Source organism: Kogia breviceps, chromosome 8 (assembly GCF_026419965.1).
Source record: "Kogia breviceps isolate mKogBre1 chromosome 8, mKogBre1 haplotype 1, whole genome shotgun sequence".
Lineage (NCBI taxonomy): Eukaryota > Metazoa > Chordata > Mammalia > Artiodactyla > Physeteridae > Kogia > Kogia breviceps.
Genome location: NC_081317.1, coordinates 411,440 through 425,911, shown reverse-complemented (window position 1 = coordinate 425,911; position 14,472 = coordinate 411,440). Strand labels below are relative to the sequence as shown.

Genomic DNA, 14,472 nt, shown 5'->3' with positions numbered 1-14,472 from the left:
AAGGTCACCAGTTTTTCAAACTGAAAAGAACTGCTGAGGTAATGAAATGCGTCCTCTGTTTTGTGGATTAGTAAGTGGGGGTTCCTGGGGTTTAATGTATGTTCAGGGTCCCCTAAAGCTTTTGACCCAGCAAGACGTTACCTTTCAGCAGGAGGGGCTTCTCAGGCAAATTCTGTGCTTTTCTAGCAGGGTGGCTATTACATGTCTCTTTCTTTAACCTTGTTTTGTGTTTCTTAAAATAATGCATGCACACGCACAGAGTTTAGAAAGTCAAATAGTGCTAAAAGGCAGTAAAGAAGCTGCCATCCTCTCCTGCTTTTCAAGAGAGGCAGCAGCCACTCTTAGTCTTTGCCTCATGTTTCTAAATAACACGCTTGTGTTGTCATGCCTTCATGCACCAATTTTAGGCGTTATCTGTTGGCTTTCACTAATGGTAGATGATGATTTCAGTTCTCTCATACTCTGCTTCTCATTTAGGTAACTCACAGTTGTGGTTAAATCTATATCAAAATCTTCGTCAGTCTGTTCAGGTCATTTTTTGTGCCGTGCTGAGCTGGATGGTAAACCACAATTGGATTTCTTTTCTTGGGCGGATTTTTTTACTTCCCTTGAGTTAGTAATTGCTTTATTTTTCATTGGCCTGATTCCCCATGAACCTCGGAATAATGTTCCTGCACCTTTCATTCTGTAAATGTTTCTCAATTTAAGTTTTTATCATTCAGCCCTGTCAGCTCACCAGCTGGTTCCACAGTGCTCCTCAGGCACCCCAGCCCGGACGGGATGCTTGTTTTCTGGGCCTGTGCACGTTGCCCTCCTCGAGATTCTGGCCCCTTCCCTGCCTCTTAATGCTCCCCTCTGTGTGTTCACTCACTCATGGTGGTGGAACTCAGTCTCCACTAGCTCTCCAGGAGTTTGTTGGGAGGCACACTTTTGGAACTTGCATATCTGAAAATGTTTTTATTTTACCACCGCACTTAAAGAATAAGTTTGGCTGAGCTTGGCATTCCAGGTTGCAAGTAATTTTGAAGTTATTGATCCAGCATCTTCTAGTTTTTGTTGTTGCTGTTGAAGTCCAGTTTGATTTTTTTTTTTTTTTTTTGGCCACACCGCGTGGCTTGTGGGATTTTAGTTCCCCAGCCAGGAATTGAACCCGGGTTCTCGGCAGTGAGAGTGTGGAGTCCTAACCACTGGACCGCCAGGGAATTCCCCAGTTTGATTCTTAATCCTTAGTAAGCATTATTCCCACATCAAACTTTTAGGATCCTTGCATCCTTGATTTTCCTAATTTTCATGATAGGCCTTAGCTGTAGCCTTTTTTCATTTATCCTACAGGGTACTGAGTAGCCTTGAAATCTGGGGATTGATGTTCTTTTATTTATAGGGAGTTTTTGTAGTATGTATTTGAGATAGTTTGTTCTCTACTATTTTCTCTGTGTTCTCTTTTTCCAATTCCTTTATTATTATTTTTTTAAAAAATAAATTTATTTATTTATTTTTTGGCTGCGTTGGGTCTTCATTGCCATGCGTGGGCTTTCTCTAATTGAGGTGAGCAGGGGCTACTCTTCGTTGCGGTGCGCGGGCTTCTCATTGGGGTGGCTTCTCGTTGCAGAGCACAGGCTCTAGGCGCATGGGCTTCAGTAGTTGTGGCACGTGGGCTCAGTAGTTGTGGCTCTCAGGCTCTAGAGCTCTGGCTCAGTAGTTGTGGTGCACAGGCTTAGTTGCTCCGCGGCATGTGGGATCTTCTTGGACCAGGGCTTGAACCTGTGTCCCCTGCATTGGCAGGCGGATTCTTAAGCACTGAGCCATCAGGGAAGCCCCCTAGTTCCTTTATTTGAATGTCGGACTTCCTGTACTTAATATTCTAATTTAAAAAAATCTTTTCTCCTCGTCATGGCTTGATCTTTTTGTTCTACTTTTTGGGAGTGTGTTTTGACAATTTTCCAATTTGTTACTGAATTTTTAACTTCTTTCATATTTTCATGTTCTTTACTGTTCTTTGTTCCTTTTTTATTTCCTCCTTTTCTTGTTTTATGTATACAGTATCTTTGCTTATCTCTTAATTTCAGTTAAATTTTTTAAAAATTAAGAAAATAAAATTAAATTTTGTTTCCTGCACTTTTTCTGTTTCCTGTGCATTCCTCTTTGCTGTTGTATCTTTTGGTCTCTTTCATTCGTGCTGGAAACCCTTCTTCCAGTGTCTGGTGATCCTTGGCTGTTTATTCATCTTTATGAATAAAGTACTAAAAATGGGAAGCTGAGTGTATTGGGGGGCTTGTTTACTTCTTGCTTTCCCTGGAGGGTCATGACTAATGTGTGTGTTTTTTTTAGTGGCTCTCCTCCAAATGTTACTGTCCTCTGGTTCGGTTTCCTTGGAAAGGGAGCCTTCAGTCTCTGCCTCGTGGGATGGGTGTTGGAGCTAGGTTAAAGGGCAGGGGGAAGGGGAGGGCCTTCTCAGGGTTCACTGGGTAGCCTTTGCCTAATTCCCTTGCTTTCAGTGAGGTGCCTACTCCTGTCTTTCTTTGTGCTGCTGTCCCCTAGTGTGGTACATTCTGGTGGCTTGTGGCTATAGAAGAGTTCTTGTCTGAGTGTACAGGAGGGGCCGGGGGACCTGAGAGTACAACATTCCTTACTTGGAGTTTTACACCACATCCCTTTTCAACTTCAGGCATCACCTCTGGCTTTAGAGACTTTCCATGGTACTGTGGGGCCAGCCTGCCTGATCCTCGGCAGTGACTACCTTGTTAGGTTTCCCCTTGCTCTGCTCTGCGGAGTGATCGAGGTTTCCTCCAGCCTCCGTCTTCCTATTCATGTTTTGTGTAGGGGTTTGAAATGTTTCCTAGGTGGAGTGCATGTTTCTCTTTCCTGTTCTTGTCTTTTGTTTATCTTTTGATAAGAGAAGGGAGTGGAAGGTCTGTTCTGCATCCAGAAGTCAGAAGCATTTGCTACAAATCTTGAGAAGCAGATTTTCACCCACACTAAAAGCACAGCTATCCTGTGGAAAGGGCTGCCCATCTCAGATCTTATTATGTAGTATGTGGTTCTGGATCATAACCAGGGAAGGTTCTGGAGTCATAACAGAGGTTAGCAAGGGCAGTAAGTGTACCTCAGCCCTGAGGCCCAAAAGGACATCTGTGGGTAGCTTAGTTGTTGGAGATCCCACACGTGGTCCATGCCGCAATGGGGGCCAGAGCCCCCGCTTGCTGTCATATCACAAAACGGTTTTGTATGTTTGACCACATTTTACTGAGTTTGTCTTTGAAAATAATTTAGCTTATGGGAACCATATTTTGGGCTCTTCCCTTTAGGAACTTTCTGTTATTTGCTATTTCATGGGACTTAGCATGTTTGATGGATGCCGTTATCTTACGGTAGGTGGGCAGTTTCATTTCAGTTTACATTGCTTGGTCAGCACATCACATAGGGAATGGTGATTGGAGCCCAGTTATTTTGGCCTACCGCAGGGTGGTACAAAGGGCACGAGTTCCAGAGTTGAGAAGTTCTTCCACTTACTGTCCCACTTTTATTTAACTTCTAGTATTTTCATTTATTAAAAGAAAACAAAAACAAAAAAGTCTTCAGTGGTGTTGGATTTTAAAACACAAAAGATGAAGTGATTTTTTTTTTTTTTTAAACATTTATTTATTTATTTGGCTGCACCGGGTCTCAGTTGTAGCACGTGGGATCTTCGTTGCGGCATGTGGGCTCTTTTAGTTGTGGCATGCGGGATCTAGTTCCCCGACTAGGGATTGAACCTGGGCCCCCTGCATCGGGAGTGTGGAGTCTTAACCAGTGGACCACCAGGGAAGTCCCTGAAGTGGTTCCTTTAACTCTTCAAAGGTGGCATTTCCTTTGAAGTGGTGTCTTCCTAGATAAGAAGTCAGAAGTCACTTTCCCCGTAACATCACTGTCAGTTGATATTTTACTTTGGAAAAGTTTTTGGACTGCTTTCTGCATCCCACTTTAAATAGGTTTGTAAGTTCTGATCAGAGTATATTTAAGATGCTCTTTCCAAGCGGTCTATAAGCACTGATGAGCCCCTTCTCTTTATGAGGTGCTATTCTAGATACTGTGTAAGAGGATATGCAAGTTTATGAGATTGGTCTCTGATTTCACAAAATTTAAAGAGTGTGATAGAGCAAATATTACCAAGCGGGAACTGAGATGGAATCAGCTCAAAGTAAACAAGAAAATGCCCGTGCTGTTGCGCTCATTGCTGCAGGCAGACTTGTGCTGGGAAAGGCCACTTGAGGAAAATAAGTTAGTCCAGGTCCTAAAGGAGATAAGACATGAAATGGAAGTGCAAGGTACAGTTGTACATTTCAAAAAGAAATCAGGCATTTTAGAAAATGTAGAAAATTGAAACCTAGAAACCTAAGAATGCCAAATATTTGTCATCTGTTTGTTTCTGATCTGAGTGTGCACGTTCGTACTTAAAATTGGCTGTAATCAGCGCGTGCGTGCTGTTTGCACTCTTCCTTCACGGATCATCTCACGTGCTTCTGTGTCTTTTAACATTTTCAGTAGCCACGTGTTGTTTGTTTTATAGATGTCCCAGCTTCCTCGGTTATGGGTTGTGACACTGAAACCTTTGGTACACGGTGGAATTATGGGTCAGAAGGGGCACGAGCTGAAGCTGGACAGGTGGGATCGGGTCATTGAGGGCCTTGTCGCTGTGGTAACAAGTTGATGGTCTCCTGAGCAGTGTAGACAATCAGCGAGGGCTTATTTTAGGGATTCACATTTTAAAAAGATGGCAGCAGGGAGACCACCGAGTAGGCTTGGGCCCTGTGGTGGATTGAGTCAAGGCATATGTGTTTAAATTTATCTTGAGTAGATGAGTTAGTTACATGGTTCAAAATTCAAAAAGTATAAAATTATAAAGTGAAACATCTGCCTCTTTGTCCTCTAACCACTCAGTTCTTCTTTTGGCAGGCTACCAGTATTATAATCATTGAGCGTATGCAGACAAATGCATATGTAGATATTTCAGAATTTTTATTATGGAACTTTTTCATACCAACTCAGAAGTAGATATGGTGGTAGAATGAGCCCCATGTTCCTGTCCCCCGATGTCAACAGTTGTCTCCTCATGGCCGCTCCCCAATCCATCCTCAAATATTTTGAAGCAGTTCTTAGATATATTTCATCTGTATTTCAGTTAATATAGATATTTCAGTCAATAAATACTCACTCACTGTTCAGATTTTTCATTTCATTTCAAAATATGGTTTATTCATTGCCCTTGATAGTTATCTCTTAATTCTCAGTATATTGATTTTCATGTCTTTATTTTTCTCTTGCAGTTAAGTTGTTAAAAAAACATTTATTTATTTGGCTGCACCAGGTCTTAGTTGTGGCATGAGGGATCTTCCTTGTGGCAAGTGGACTTTTTAGTTGAGGCATGCAGGATCTAGTTCCCTGACCAGGGATCGAACCTGGGCCCCCTGCATTGGGAACACTGAGTCTTGCACACTGGACCACCAGGGAAGTCCTGCAATTAAGTTTTTTAAATTAATTAATTAATTTAATTTTTTTGGCTGTGTTTGATCTTCATTGCTGCGCACAGGCTTTCTCTAGTTGCGGTGCGCGGGCTTCTCATTGCTGGGGCTTCTCTTGTTGCGGAGCATGGGCTCTAGGTGTGCGGGCTTCAGTAGTTGTGGCTTGCAGGCTCTAGAGCGCAGGCTCAGTAGTTGTGGTGTGAGGGCTCAGTTGCTCCGTTGCATGTGACATCTTCCCGGACCAGGGCTCGAACCTGTGTCCCCTGCATTGGCAGGTGGATTCTTAACCACTGTGCCACTAGGGAAGTCCCCGTAATTAAGTTTTGAAGATAATGGTTCATGTGTCCCAAAGTTTCCTATAACCTTGATTTCGCTGATGACATTCTTACCATGTTGTTTAACATGTTCCTTTGTCCTCTACTTCCTACCATTGATATTTAAGATCTAGAGCTCTGCTTTCCAGTATGATATCCACTCACTACATGTGGCTCTTCAGCAGTCCAGATGTGGTTAGTGTGAATTGAGATGTGCTGTAAGTGCAGAATACATGCAGAATTTGCAAGACTTGGTGTGAAAGAGAGAATGTGAAGTATCATGTTAATACTTTAAAAAATATTGTTTGCATGTTGAAATATATATTTTGGATGTATTAGGTTAAGTAACATTTATTAGAAGTAATTTGTGTTTCTAATTTTTCTTTTTTTTTTTTTTTGCAACACGGCATGGCATGTGGGATCACAGTTTCCCAAGTAGGGATCACACGCGTGCCCCCTGCATTAGAAGGTGGAGTCATAACCACTGGACCACCAGGAAAGTCTGTCTAATTCCTGTTTTAAATGTGGTTACTAGAAAATTAAAAATTACATACGTGGCTCACATTATCTTTCCGTTAGACAGCTCTTGGGCTGGGGGCTCCATCAGATGTATAATAGGTTTGTCTTTTAAAAAATTTTAGCAAGAATATGTTGTAACTGGTATTAAGTTTTTTATCAGGCACAGTAAATCTTGCTTTGTGATATTAACAGTCATCGATATTCATTGCTCAGAATCGTTAACTCATTAGGGGTTGCAAAATGGAAGTCTTTTTTTGTTAGCTGGAATACTTAATACAAAGAAAAACTGTTTAGTGACATGAAGTACAACTCATATGGGCAGGAGGTATAGATTCTTTTTTTTTTCATTCTTTTTTTTAACATCTTTATTGGAGTATAATTGCTTTACAGTGGTAGATTCTTGATATTACTGATAGAGGGACTGACACCCAGTAGCCTCCTGATAAGTGCTAGCCAAAGAAAAGCCAGAGAGCTCTCTGTCCTGTGTAGTTTGAAAATTGTTGGCTAAGCTGGTTGTTAAGATGATTTCTCTCCCTGGAGTCTAGGTCCTCTACTCTCCATCAGATTCCATGGCTGGCATTTAGGCTTAGAGAGTCTTGATTACTTCCTCAACCTTGCTGTTTGCCTGTGTTCTGTGAACTCCTTGAACGCTAGGGTGAAACAAAATGCCAGTTGTCATATGGGCCAGTGAATGGTCAGGGGTTCCCCCACCTCTGGCTCAGTCTGCCCTTCTGTTTCCTTCTCTTGTAGAAATGGTCTGCTTGAATCTGTCATTATGGTTTTGTAGTATCTGTCACCATCTCTTTACCAGATTCAATAGGAATAAGACATGTAACCAAAGCATGAAGACTGTTTTTTTGGAAATTGTATTAATATATGACATACATACAGAAACATGCACACAATATGTGTCTGGTGTCATATATGTCTCTAGACCCTAGATCAAGCAGGGAACATTACCAGAACCACAGAAGCCCCCCTGGGCCCCTTGCAGTCTGCCGTGTAATTGCCCAAAGGTCACAGCTATCCTGACTTCTGTTACCTTGATTCATTTTGCCGGATTCTGAACTTTGTATAAAGGACATCATGCAGTGTGTACTTATGTTTGCCTTCTTTTGATCAACATTTTGTCTCTAGGATTCATCTGTGTTGCTGTGTACTGTGGTAGCTTGTTCATTCTCATTACTGTATAATATTCCATTGTCTGGATATAGCACAGTTTCATTATTCATTCTACTATGCATGGACGTTTGAGTTGTTTCAAGTTTTGGGGTATTCAGATAAGGTGATGTGAACATTCTTATATGTGTCTTTTAGTGAACATAGGTGCATGTTTCTGTGGGTGTATGCCTAGGAGTGGGGGTGTTGAGTTAGGGAATGTGCATACGTATTCAAGGTGGTTGTACCAAAGTACAAGTGTAAGGAGGCGCCAGTTGCTCTAAATCCTTGCTAACACTTGATATTGTTTGTCTTTTTCTTTTTAGCCATTCTGGTAGGTGTGTAGTGTGTCTTATTGTGGTTTAATTTGCATTTTCCTGATGACTGTTGATGTTAAGCACCGGTATGCTTTTTGATTATTTTGTTTAGACACTTTTGGGATGTGCCTACGTAAACTTGTTTTTTTTTTTTTTTTCCTGCTGGGGGGGTATTTTATTCCTTTATGTGGGTGAATGATATTCCATTGTATGAATATACTGTGTTTTATTTATACATTTATCAGTTGCTTCCTTTTTTTTTGGCTATGACTAATACTGCTATGAACATTCATGAACATATACATTCATTTGTATAGACATACGTTTTCATTTCTCTTGGGCGTGTACCTAGGAGTAGATTTGCTGGGCATGTGTTAACTCTATGGTAAGGAACTGCCAAACTGTTTTCCATAGCAGCTTTAGCATTTTACATTCCTATCAGCAGTGTATGAGGATTCCAGTTTCTCCACATTCTTGCCAGCACTTGTTATTAACTATCTTTTAGATTATAGCCATTCTGTTGGATGTGGTGTGGTATCTCATTGTGCTTATGATTTGGATTTCCCCTAATGACTAATGATGTTGAGCATTTTTTAATGTGCTTATTGGACATTTGTGTATCTTCTTTACAGAAATGTCTATAGAAATCCTTTGCCCATTTCAGTTGGATTGTTTCGGTGGTAAGTTGTAAACATTTTTTGTATATTGAAGATTGTAGATACAAATTCCTTATCGATATATGATTAGGAAATATTATTTCCCATTCTGTAGGTTGTCCTTTCACTTTCTTGATAGTGTTCTTTGAAGCGCCAAATGTTTTTAATTTTGATGAAGTACAGTTTATTTTCTTCTTTGTGTTTTTGGTGTCATATCTAACAGTCCATTGCCAAATCCATTGTTACGAAGTTACCACTGTGTTTTCCTCTGAGGTTTACAGTTTTAACTCTTATATTGTGGGCTGTGGTCCATTTTGACTTAAGTTTGTGTATGGCCTGAGGTAGGGGGTCCAACTTTATTCTGTGCAAGTGGAGATCTAGTTGTCCTAGAACCACTGGTTGAAAGGCTGTTCTTTCCCCCACTGCCTTGTCTCGACACCTGTGTTGTAAATCAATTGACCATAAATGTCAGGACTCATTTCTGGACTCTTAGTTCTAGTACATTGGTTTATATGTCTGTCCTTATGTCAGTACCACACTATCTTGAATACTGTAGCTTGGGAAGTATGGGTTTACCAGCTTTGTTCTTGGCTCTTCTGGGTCCCTTGCAATTCCATATGAATTTTAGGATTAGCTTGTCCGTAGCTGCAGAAAGCCTTCTGGGATTTTGATAGAGATTGCCTTGATTTTGTGATTCACTTTGGGGAGCACTATCGTCATAATTATATTTAGTCTAACAGTCCATGAACGCAGGGTGTTTTTTCATATGTTTAGGTCTGCTTTACCTTCTTTCAATGTCTTTTTTTTTTTTCCTTAGTCAGTTTAGCTAGAGTTTTGTCAATTTTGTTATCTCTTCAAAGAATCAACTTTTGGTTTTGTTGACAGTTTCTGTTTTTCTTTATTCTTTCTTTTTTTAGGTTGGCGGGGGGAGCTGCCGTGCTGCACAGCATACGGGATCTTAGTTCCCCGACCAGGGACTGAACCTGTGCCCCGTGTAGTGGAAGTGCAGACTCCTAACCACTGAACCGCCAGGGAATTCCCAGTCTCTGTTTTTCTATTCTCTATTTTTAAATTTCCACTCTAATCTTTATTATTTCTTCTGCTTCCTTTGGGTTTAGTTTGCAGTTTCTGGGATCGTTTTTTGTGTGTAAAATATGAGGTGTAGGGATCAGGATTCATTTTCTTCCATATGGATGTGCCCTTGAACCAGCATCATTTATTTAAAAGACCTTCCTTTACCCACTGTACTTCATTGTTGCTTTTGCCATAAATGAGGAAAAAAACCACAGATGTGAGGCTCTAGAATAGACTTTTTCTGTAGTAAGTCCTTACTATCTTCTGTTGCCAGCATTTTTTTTAAACAAGGAATATTCTTTTTTTTTTTTTTTTTTGGTGGTACGCGGGCCTCTCACTGTTGTGGCCTCTCCCGTTGCGGAGCACAGGCTCCAGACGTGCAGGCTCAGCGGCCATGGCTCACAGGCCCAGCTGCTCCGCGGCATGTGGAACCCTCCCGGACCCGGGCACGAACCCGTGTCCCCTGCATTGGCAGGTGGACTCTCAACCACTGTGCCACCAGGGAAGCCCAAGGAATATTCTTATTTATCTGTTTAGGCTGTGTTGCGTCTTAGTTGCAGCATGTGGACTCCTTAGTTGCGGCATGTAGACTCATAGTTGCGGCATGCAGGATCTAGTTCCCCAGCCAGGGATCGAACCTGTGCTCCCTGCATTAGAAGGCGGAGTCTTACCCCCTGGAGCACCAGGGAAGTCCCTGCTGTCAGCCTTGATAACAGGTAGAAGGTCACTAAATAGTTGAAGTCTGGTGACGTTTTCTTTAGGGTTGAAGCTGTGTGTTCAGTCCCCCTGTGCAGGCTGTTTTCCCTGCCCATGTAACGGGATACAGTGGGGAAGGGGAAGGTGGATGGTGTGTCTCACAGCCCACACCTGGACGTTGTCGTGGTTGTTTGCTGTAGAAGTGAGACCAGGTGTCGTGTTGAGACTGTGGACTGTTTGCCAGACAGTCAGCATTCCCCTGCCAGCCTCACCTTGACCTTTGGCACATCTTGCAGCTCCCTGTAGTCCGCTCCCTGTCGCGTGGGCTCGTGGTGGCAACACACGCCAGGTGCCTGGCTCAGAGCAGGTATTTAGATGATCGTGCCCTCCTCCTCCTCCTCCAGTCTTTTCTTCCACACACGTCATTTGGTATCCTGCAATGTGCATGGCACAGTGTTTGGGTTGAAGGGCACACTGGCAGAGAGAGAGCCATGGGAGAAGCACACCTGGCATTGGGGCGCCTCCAGGAGGGCGGCTGGCTGGGCAGGTAGGGCTGGGGTGAGGAGGCAGAGTGTGTAGCACTGGCGGAACCCCTGCGGATGCAGCTGGGGTGCTTTGTTGTGAGACAGTTTAAAGTGTGGGGCTGGGGTGTTGGAATTTTCAGCAGTGGACTTTTGCTTGGGGGACACGCTGAATGGGGGACAGCTTGGGAGCCTGTCTCAAGTGCTGTCAGTGAATGGAGTTGCTGTTTTCTGGAAATGAGTCCTGTCTGGTCGGGTGGATCCTGCCCTTGGCCCCTGCAAGGGTCCGTTTATTCACGTGGATGCACTTTTACCTTTTTAAAAAGGCTCTTGTTGGGACCCAGCAGGTCAATAATCATGATAATGTCTAGTGATTTTTTTCTAGTGTGTAATACGAGGTAAGTACTCTACTAAGTGACTTATGTGGGGTTTTTCACTTAATCCCAACAACCCTATCAGATAGGGTTACCGTCCCACTTTCTCCATTTCACAGAGGAGGAAAAGGAGGCGATGTGGTGTTCTGCCTGTGCTTTTAGCCAGGCGGTGTGAAGTTCAGACCAAAGGATAGCAAAACAGTAAAACCTCTTTGAAGGTCGGAGAAGCATGTAAATTCAGGTTTCCTACCCATAAACTGTCTTAGCTGCAAACCGGGACGAAACGGGGAGGCACAATCCGTCCTGTGTGTGCATGCGTGCCACCCAGTGTGTGGGACAGGCAGGTCTCCCGCAGGTGCTGGGCTTCACTGGGTTTCCCTTGCACAGCGTGGTCCTGGGACATTTGAAGCAGCTCTGCGGGGAGCGTGTAACCCCTACTCCTCCTTTGTCTTTTCTCTCATTGAGTTTCTGTCTCTGTGTTTTGGCCTGTCTGCTGTGAACTATTTGATCATTGTGCAAAGCAGTGCCTGGTGCTTTTTGTGGTCGAGATACAGGTTTATCCTTCATCCTTACCCTTTATGTTTCTAATTTCTGTTGTTTCAGTTCATACAGTTTTGCTCTATAAAATTTGTATGTGTAAACAAAATGGGTAGGCTCCAGGCTCCTTCCTGCTTCTGTCCCCTCTCCCTCCTCCCTTCTGGGACAGAGAAGCTTCTGCTGAGCGCCTGCTCTAGGAAGATGGCCCGGGTCTCGCTCTCAAGGACCCCAGCCTGGCGACGGATGCCGCTGTGACTGTAGAGACACTGTTGCACTGCCTCGAGTGCTCGGCCTTCACTGTCCGTGTGTGGGGAACTAGGACGGCAGTGCCCCTGGGGTGTGTGCAGAGACCTGGTCGGAAGGTCCTTTGTGAGGATAATGCCGCCCTCGTGGCCAGTCTGCCCTCCTGTTCTGTTTGTGCCGCCATATAGACCGAGTCCTCCCTGGTCTCAGGTTCTGACTTCTCCCCCAGGTGTGTGGTCCTTGCTTCGGGTTTTGTCAGTCAACACTCAGCATGTTGAACTGAGATTTGGGGCAGCCTCCCCTTCCTGGTTCAGATCTCTGTGGCACTACCTGTGCACACCAGCACCCCAGGGTGGAGCAGCCCGGCGGGTGTCCCGGAAGGGTCAGCAGCAGGGGTCGTGTGCATTATCCTGCTGTCCAGAGGTGCTGAATTCTGGGGTGAACGAGGACTTGGCTGGGAGGTGCCGTTTGGGCAGGACCTGAAAGAATTCATATGTTTGCTGGGCAGAGAACCAGGGTGTCTGAGGTCCTTGAGGGCCAGGACTGAGGCTGCCTCCAGTCAGTGGTGGGAGGGGCTCCCCTTTCTTGGAAGTGTGGTGGATGCTGGTGGGCCCACCCAGGCGGCCTCTGTGCTCTGGTGCTGGGGACTCAGCGGGACATGGGAGTGAGCGAAGAGCTCACCTGCTCTCTCCCACTCTGCCCAGAAGAAGGCAGGGCCTACTCTGTCTACCACCGACGCTTTGGGGCTGGTCAGAAGAGGGGAGGATGGATGTAGGCTGGCTGGGCATTGGGGCCCAGTCCATCTACCCCGCCTTGTGTCTTAGGATGGAATTTGTAGCCATGGACTTTTACCTGTCTGGTGTGTGAAAATAAAATACTCTGTGGCAGTATTGTGTAAGACTGTTCACAAGTGACAGAAACTTCATTTGGTAGGCCGTGACTGCTTCAGTTTATTTTAAGGATTGCCGTGTTTTGATTTGTTTCAATTTATGAGCAATTAGTGAATGAGTGCAAACTCTTTTGGGTGCTACAATGGAAGTAGAACTTCTTTAAAATTTTTAATATTTATTTATTTATTTGGCTGTGCCTTGTCTTAGTTGCGGCATGCATGCGGGATCTAGTTCCCCGACCAGGGATCGAACCTGGGCCCCCTGCATTGGGAGTGCGGAGTCTTAACCACTGGACCACCAGGGAAGTCCCAGGACTTTTAGGCATGGATTTTAAGATCAGGATCAGAACTTTTAGATCCTGATATTCTGGAACATGTGTGAACTGTTTCACAACATGTTGAGGGAATCAACAAATTGCCCTTGTGGGTTGTCACATGTATTCTTTCCTGGAATATTGCTTTTGTGTTCACTCTTTCTTCTGTGCTCTTGTACCATATCCAGGATTATTACCACTTTGCAAGTAACGCTGCCGTCTGTTAGTTCCAACAGAGACGGCGAATGGGTAGCTTGGCATTTTGAGGGCAGCGGGGCCCTTCCACTTGCAGAGCGCTCCCCTTCCCTGTGGCGGGTGGGCTGAGAGCGCTGTACCTGGTTCATCTGTTTATGTCAAGCAGGCCTTCAGTCAGCCTTACAGTCGAGGCTCAGGCTGGAGGTGAGTCACCTGGTCTTTGGAGGAGGCTGGGGCACTGTGGCCCGAGGGGAGAGACGGAGTGAGGAGGGCAGGCCCGGTGAGGCCTTCAGGTGGGTGGGCAGCCTCTGGAGGGACTCGGGTGCAGGGGTGGAGGGGCGTGGCCAGAAGGCATTGAAGTATGCTGGTTAGCCTTGGAGCTTGGGCGAGGGTGGGAACAGCTGAGGTGCTAAGAATAGGTCAGACTGTCAGTGTGTGCTTGAAGGAAGAGCAAAAGGGGAGGGGTGTGAAAGAAGTGAGCACCCTCGAGAACGCAGTTGTCATTTCTTGAGATGGTAAACTTTCAGAGGTGATCGTCGAACAGGGAGAAGGTGGGTCCACAGAGTCCAGAAGAGAGGCCGGGCCTGCACCTGGTGCTGAAGAGGGCTGTGGAGCCCAGGCCCCCAAGATCACGCTACGGGGCCCCAGGGGAAAAGACGAGATGGTGTGTGTGAATAAGCCTTATGAAGTGTGAACAGTTATGAGTCTTAATGTTTTGAGACCACTTGTTTAAGTGCTTTGTGGATGTTTCTTTTATCATCCTCCTAGGGTGTAGTGCAAGGTGGGGCAAGGAGCCAGCTGAGGTAGCTGGTCCAGCGGTTAGAAGCCAAGCTTGGGATTCTTGTCCTTATCCTAAGGGCAGAGGGAGAGCTTTAGGGATGGGAGTGGCGTGGTCAGGTGTGCATGTTAGGAAGGTCTTTCTGACTGCTGTGTAAGGAATGGATTGTAGAGCAACAGCAGCGGAGGAAGCAGTCCTTGAGGAGATGGGTGATGTGTCTTCCCTGTGGTGGCCAGTTTGATGTGGCGGATGGGGCAGGTCTGAGGATGGTTCCTGGCGACCAGGCCTGGGCCAGATCCTGGGTTCCGCTTGAACAACAGAGTGGATGGTGGTCCCATTCGTTGAAACAGGCACAGACATGCTCAGGTCAGCGCCAGGCATCATTTGTT

General features: G+C 44.9%; 1 protein-coding gene across 7 annotated transcripts in view; it reads left to right on the top strand.

Moving 5' to 3' along the window:
- Positions 1-14,472, top strand: part of EHMT1 (euchromatic histone lysine methyltransferase 1) — a 146,794-nt gene that overhangs the window by 2,035 nt on the left and 130,287 nt on the right. The window lies entirely within an intron of this gene.